The following is a 6,601-nucleotide window of genomic DNA, read 5'->3' on the forward strand; positions in this document are numbered from 1 at the left end:
TTTTGGGAGATATGATGGGTAGTCTTGCTAGGTTTCTGCTTCATGATGGTTATTTGTGAAGAAATTTGTTGAAAGCATGTTGAACTTGCCATGTTTGGATGAGTTAAGCTTACCCATTCTGTTTTAGGGTTTTTATGATGATGCTTGTGATGTTTATGTGCTGAAATTGCTTATGGAAAACTGTTAGAGATGAAGGGTAGAGTTAACCTAGGGTTAGAAGGTGAGAGTATGGTGTTGTGAGTGGAAAAAGAGTGAGACTTTGAGAGTTGGAAGGCCAAATCTGGATTTAGTGTTATTTGGAGGTTAGAGTGAGTTAATCCTAGCTTGAAATGCCATTTAGGACTTATGAGAAAGTTTGGGCTGTGCTAGAGAGAAAAACAAATGACCAAAGTGAACAAAGAGCCATTTCTAGGGTAAATTTGGGTGTTGAGGAGTCAAATTTTGATTCGGTGAAATTTTAGGTGTAAATCCAGTTTGAACAAGTTTAAATTGATGTTATAGACTTGTGTGAGGTGAGAGTTTTCTTCAAATTTATCTCATTCTCAATTTCACTTCTCAAACCTTGAAAATCCATTAAATTGAGGGGTTTTGGATACCTAGATTTTGTGTTGTTGTGGTCTGAAGCTTGTCCTTGGTTTAGACATGATTGGTACATGATTTGGGACTTGTAGGATTCAATTTGGGCAAAATTGGATGAGGGAAAGAGTGGTTTTTCGAAATCTTCACTTTATGCAGAATTTTGCTGTTGAAATGTGCAACAGAATTTTGCATAAGTGCAGAAAAATGCTATGTATTTGCTGGTTGTGGAAAGAGTAGTACAGAATGAGTTCTGGATGGTTTTTAGTAGATCCCAACGGTCAAAATGTAGACTTATGTACTAGAGACTTCCAGTAAAATTTTCGAGTCAATCCAACGGTTAACGAATTGGAACGAAGGAAATGTTACTGGGGTCTTTAAGTGAGAAAAAGCTGTGATTTTGGTTTGAGCTTTGGGCAGAGTTTTCTGCCTTTGCCTTGTTTTGCTTGGTTTGTAGTTTGTGATGATTTGGATGTTGAATTACCTGGATGTTGGGGAAGCTTGGGAGGATTGATGGGGACCCGGTGTTGAGAGAAACGAGGATATGGGCTACGTGGGAGTATGCGAGCTCAGTTGGAGGTGGGCAACAGGGGATGGTGGGTTTATACGTGATTTGTGGATGTGGAAAACTTGTTGTGCACCATCGCCCGACCGCCACCTAGTACCACATGTGATGGATACCCCATATTCCTACATGCTTGAGATGAGGAAGTGTAGAAGGGTGAAACTTCCTGCTTTTATTCTTTGACCACAGAGTGGTACCTGGAGATATGTCGCGAGGGTCAAGAGACCTTGGGGACGTCAGGCGGGGTGCTATTGCCCAAAACCAAGCTTGACCAATCCCGACCCAACCCGGGCATAGTCAGTCAGTGAGAACCTGTGATGTACCTAAGCAGGCGAGCTCCTGCCAGTCAACAGATAAAAGGAACAAAGACCACAAAGCAATGAGGCTTGTGTGGTGGCTGGCCAGCTATGAATTTTGATTGATGTATGGGATATGGCCTCTGGTAATCGATTACCAAGGGTGGGTAATCGATTACAAGGCTTAAAAATGAAGACAGAAGGCTAAGATGGTCTCTGGTAATCGATTACCAAGGGGTGTAATCGATTACCAGGCTTGAAAACGAGGTCAGGAAGCTAGGAGAGCTTCTGGTAATCGATTACCAAGGGGTGTAATCGATTACCAGGCTTAAAAAGGGAACTGGAAGATTGTGGAGGCCTCTGGTAATCGATTACCAGTCTGTGTAATCGATTACACAGAGGAATAGGTCACTGGTAATCGATTACCAGGTATGTGTAATCGATTACACAATGCCTTTTTCAGGTTTTCATGTCCTGAAGCTGTGTAATTCGAGTTTGGCCTCTGGTAATCGATTACCAAGGCTGTGTAATCGATTACCAGAGATGAAAAGCCTAAAGATACCCCTTTTTCTTGCATGTAGTGGTTATGAGACGCATTGTGTTGCGGCATAGTTAGATTCTTGTGAAAGAGTCTACCCCTTTCTTTTCTGTCTTGTAGATCGTGATGGCGGTGCAGCTAATCCATGATCGAGTGGAGATGGAGTGCCTAGAGGGAGTTTGGGAGACCCTCGAAGGCAACACGAGGTGCCGATTTCGGGGTACGATTCGATTCACGGCTACTTCATTGGTGCATCCAGATGAACCCGCGCGCACGCTTCAGCGCACTATGGAGTGGATACTACCCACGCCTACACCATACCGTCTAGTGGAGCCAGTCCAGGTGATCAAGGTGACGTCATCCGAGTAGGAATCAACTCCTATAGTCGATGAATGGCAGGGGGAAATGGTCCTTTTTGGTAACCTGGTTCAGCCTCCTATAGTTGATGCAGACTCTCCAACTATTTTGCACCCGAGTAGGAATCAACTCCTCCTTTTCATTTTTTATCACGGTGAAGCCGGTTTTCTTCGGGACTACCTGGACGGGACTCACCCATTGGTTGTCGGAGATAGGATAAATGATTCCAACTTGCAAAAGCTTGGTTATCTCCTTCTTCACTACATCAAGAGTCACCGGGTTGAGTCTTCTCTGTGGTTGTCTTACTGGTTTAGCTCCATCCTCTAAATTTATTCGATGCATACATGTGGATAGACTAATACCAGGAATGTCCACCAGGGTCCAGCCTATAGCCTTCTTATGCTTATTGAGAATAGATAACAACTTCTCCTCTTGCTCATCAGCAAGGAAGGAAGATATAATTACTAGAAAACTTTTGCTATCATCCAAGTAAGCGTATTTTAAATTTGATGGCAGAGGCTTCAATTCTGGTGTGGCAGGCTGGATAGTGGTAGAAGGAGATGGTTTCTCAGCCTATACCTCATAAAGAAAGTCAGAGGTATGTGTACTTCCTGAAACATGGTTAGTTTTATCTGACTCTATAAAATCAATCTCAAGAGGTAAAACATCACCAGACATGCAATCAATATCAATTTCAGATTCACTCTCAGCATCAAATTCAGACATATGATCAAGTACAATTTCAGACTCAATGCATGAAGAGTGAGAGGCATGCAGATTAGAATAAAGATCAGTCATGTATTCATCAACAACAAGGTCAATTATTTCAGCACAAAATACAGAAAGATCTTCAGATGGGTGTTTCATAGCATCCAGAATATTAAAATGAACAGTTATATCACCAAACTCCATAGATAGTGTGCCTGCATATACATCTATCTTAGTTTTAGCAGTTTTCATAAAGGGTCTGCCTAGAATGATGGGAACTGATCCTTGAGAAAATCCCTCCTCCATATTCAAAATATAAAAATCAACAGGGAAAATCAGTTCACCAACTCTAACTAAGACATCCTCTATGAAACCAGCAGGATAGGCAACACTTCTATTAGCTAAATGAATTACCACATCAGTTGACTGCAAGGGACCTAGAGATAGAGAATTAAAAATAGACAGAGGCATAACACTAATAGAGGCTCCTAAATCTAGCATGGCATTGTCAAACTTACTATTCCCTATAATACAAGGTATGCTGAATGTACTTGGATCTTTACATTTTTTAGGGATTTGGGGGACAAATTTACCAATCAATGCGGAGACATTTCTGCACATGCTAATTCGTTCACTTCCCTCAAGCTTCTGCTTATTAGTGCACAACTCCTTCAAGAATTTAGCATATCTTGGAATTTTCTATATTGCATCCAACAGAGGTATGTTTACCTCTACTTTTCTAAATGTTTCCAAGATCTGATGGTGAGGGCAACTGGCACATAGTTTTTTAAATCTCTCCCAATATTCATATAGGTTCTCCCCACTGAGTTGTCTAATACCTGAAATATCCTTTCTGATGGTTGTGGTCCTGGAAGAAGGGAAAAATTTTTCTAAGAATACTCTCTTGAGGTCATCCCAGCTCGTGATGGACCTTGGAGCAAGGTAATATAGCCAGTCCTTTGCCACTCCCTCTAAAGAATGAGGAAAGGCCTTCAGAAATATATGATCCTCCTGGACATCTGGTGGTTTCATGGTGAAGCAGACAATATGAAATTCTTTCAGGTGTTTGTGCGGATCTTCACCTGGAAGGCCATGAAACTTTGGAAGCAAATGGATCAGCCAGTTTTAAGAACATATGGGACATCCTCATCAGGGTATTGGATGCACAAGCTTTCATAGGTGAAATCAGGTGCAACCATTTCCCTTAGAGTCCTCTCACGGGGTGGAGGTTGTGTCATGTTCTCAGAATGTTCACAATCAGAATGTTCAAAATTATAATGCTTAAAATTAGGATGTTCAAAATCACCAATAACAAAATGCACAGACTCTCCAGTAACCGAATGCTCAGGATGCTCAAAAGGTATAAAATGATGTCTAACTAATCTATGAAATGTCCTATCTATCTCAGGATCAAAGGGTTGTAAGTCAGATGGATTGCCTCTAGTCATACACTACATTTAGCATGCACACAACTAGTTGCCTTCTGATGCAAGTAACAATGTAGGTTTGAACTACAGCTACCGTTAAATGATATCCAAATGACTTGAAATTTTGTGAGTAACCTTATAAAATGATGAGAAGATAGCACAAAAAAGTTTCAAATGAAAATTCAAAGTCTAACTATAGAAGCTAAAAATGATAAGTTAAGAAAAATAAGAGAATAATAATTGGAAAATAAAAAACTTTTGACAGAATCGCAATTTTTGGAAGAAGTAGACCTCAGCCGGCCATATGGGAAATTTTTTTCTACCCCAAATACATATATAATAATTGCGATTCTGATAACCGAAGCAAAAGTTATGGCCGTTTGAAGTTTTGACAAAAATCAAATTTGCTACTTTTTGGGAACTTTCAAATCTGACCAAACTAAGGGATCCAACTATTTTTCCCACAAAATATGGATCAAAAGAAGTGACCACAAAAAAATTCAGCCAAAAATAACAAATCTAGCTACCAAAACAAAAAATCCCAATTAATTCAGCAAGGGTGGTCTCTAAAATCCGTCGCTAAGGGATTTCCACTACTTCCCTACTTCCCAGTTCAACAAAAGTGGTCGCTAAATCCGTTGCAAAGCACTATTCACAACAAAACACAAAAATTGAAACAGGGGAAGCGCTGAACAGAAAAACTAAAACAAAACACCACACTAAACAAAATAACAAGACTCTAAACACACTAACACAACACGAAAACATAAAACAACTAAACATAAAGCACGAATTATGAACCTTTGGACACTGCTCCCCGGCAACGACGCCAAATTTGATCGAGGCCGTACCCGAATCAAATAAACATTAAAATGAAGTAACTAGGAAGTGATCCTAGGTCATTTCCCAATGAGCAATGATAAACCAAATGTTCATAATATACTAGCAGTAACAGTGACAATAGGGGGGGGGGGGTTGTTTGTTGTGTGAATTAAAGAACAAGCAAACTGGAATACAAAATTAATAATAGTAAAAACATGTTGTTTCCTCTGATTCAGAAGCCATTCTCTTGTCCTAGGTTATGAAGAATTCGTCCCTAACAGTTAACAACTTAATCCAACCTTATTTTAATTTACTAAGCGAAAATCAATTTAGGGTTGTCAATATGTGATTAAGCAGCACATACACCAATTAACCCCTTGTTCATTAAGCACGAACGCAATTTAAGCACAGAGGCAATTAATCGAACACGAAGCGTGCACATATTAATAGAATGCATGTGGGATAATTAGTGAAGGGAGAACTGCCAGGAAGCTACATTATAAACAGAACCTCAAAGAGAGTTAAGCTTCGTCCTTAGAAGGAAACAACACCAGAAATTTAGCCTTCCATAATTTCAACCAAAAACAGAAAACGCAATTGAAGCTAAAGGAAGAAACGTAAATGAATTTGGAAATAGAAACGAGAATGAAACTAAAGTAGAAACGTAAATGAAACTAAAGGCAGCAGAAGAAATAAAAATAAAATTGCAATTAGAAGTAGAGAATGGAAATGTGCATTACGTGAACAGTAACAATAAGCTCAGAAAAACGTAAAACCCTATGCTCTGAATAATAGTCTAACAGAATAGCCTTGCACGAATCCCAAGGCTACAATTTATAAGGGTCACTCAAAGTCGCTGGGCCCTATTACATTTTTCTGGCCCAAAAGGAAATAAACACTAAACAAAATAAAATAAAATTGCAAAGTCCTAATTAAAAATTAACTAAGGTAAACGTTGCTTTATTTGCCCTCTTTAAGTCCACGACCAAAATCCGGATTAAGCCCAATGCTTCATTAATTCCTGAAATTAGATTGAAAACATCAATTTAACTGAATGACCCCAAGTAATAAAACTGCCTAATCAATTTGACAATTAAGACTAATCAGTAATTAAAATGGTGCAAAAAGGTTTTAAGAAATAGGAGAAAATAATGGCACATCACAAAGCAAATTGCCAATTACAAAATTACAAAAAAAAGTCCTCAATTATGGTGGCAATTAAACCAATAGAGTTTTAACAAGACAAATTTTCAAGAATTATTCAACAATTAAAGCAATGAAAAGCACACAAATGAAAGCTAGGACTCAAAGA

At 39.1% G+C, this 6,601-nt stretch overlaps 1 non-coding gene across 1 annotated transcript; it reads left to right on the plus strand.

Moving 5' to 3' along the window:
• The first annotated feature begins 3,794 nt into the window (after positions 1-3,794).
• On the plus strand, positions 3,795-3,901 carry LOC114391325. The gene has a single exon (XR_003662117.1). It is a non-coding gene; the product is annotated as a small nucleolar RNA R71 (small nucleolar RNA).
• The last annotated feature ends 2,700 nt before the right edge of the window (positions 3,902-6,601 follow it).

The sequence above is a fragment of the Glycine soja genome, chromosome 16 (genome assembly GCF_004193775.1).
Source record: "Glycine soja cultivar W05 chromosome 16, ASM419377v2, whole genome shotgun sequence".
Classification (NCBI taxonomy): domain Eukaryota; kingdom Viridiplantae; phylum Streptophyta; class Magnoliopsida; order Fabales; family Fabaceae; genus Glycine; species Glycine soja.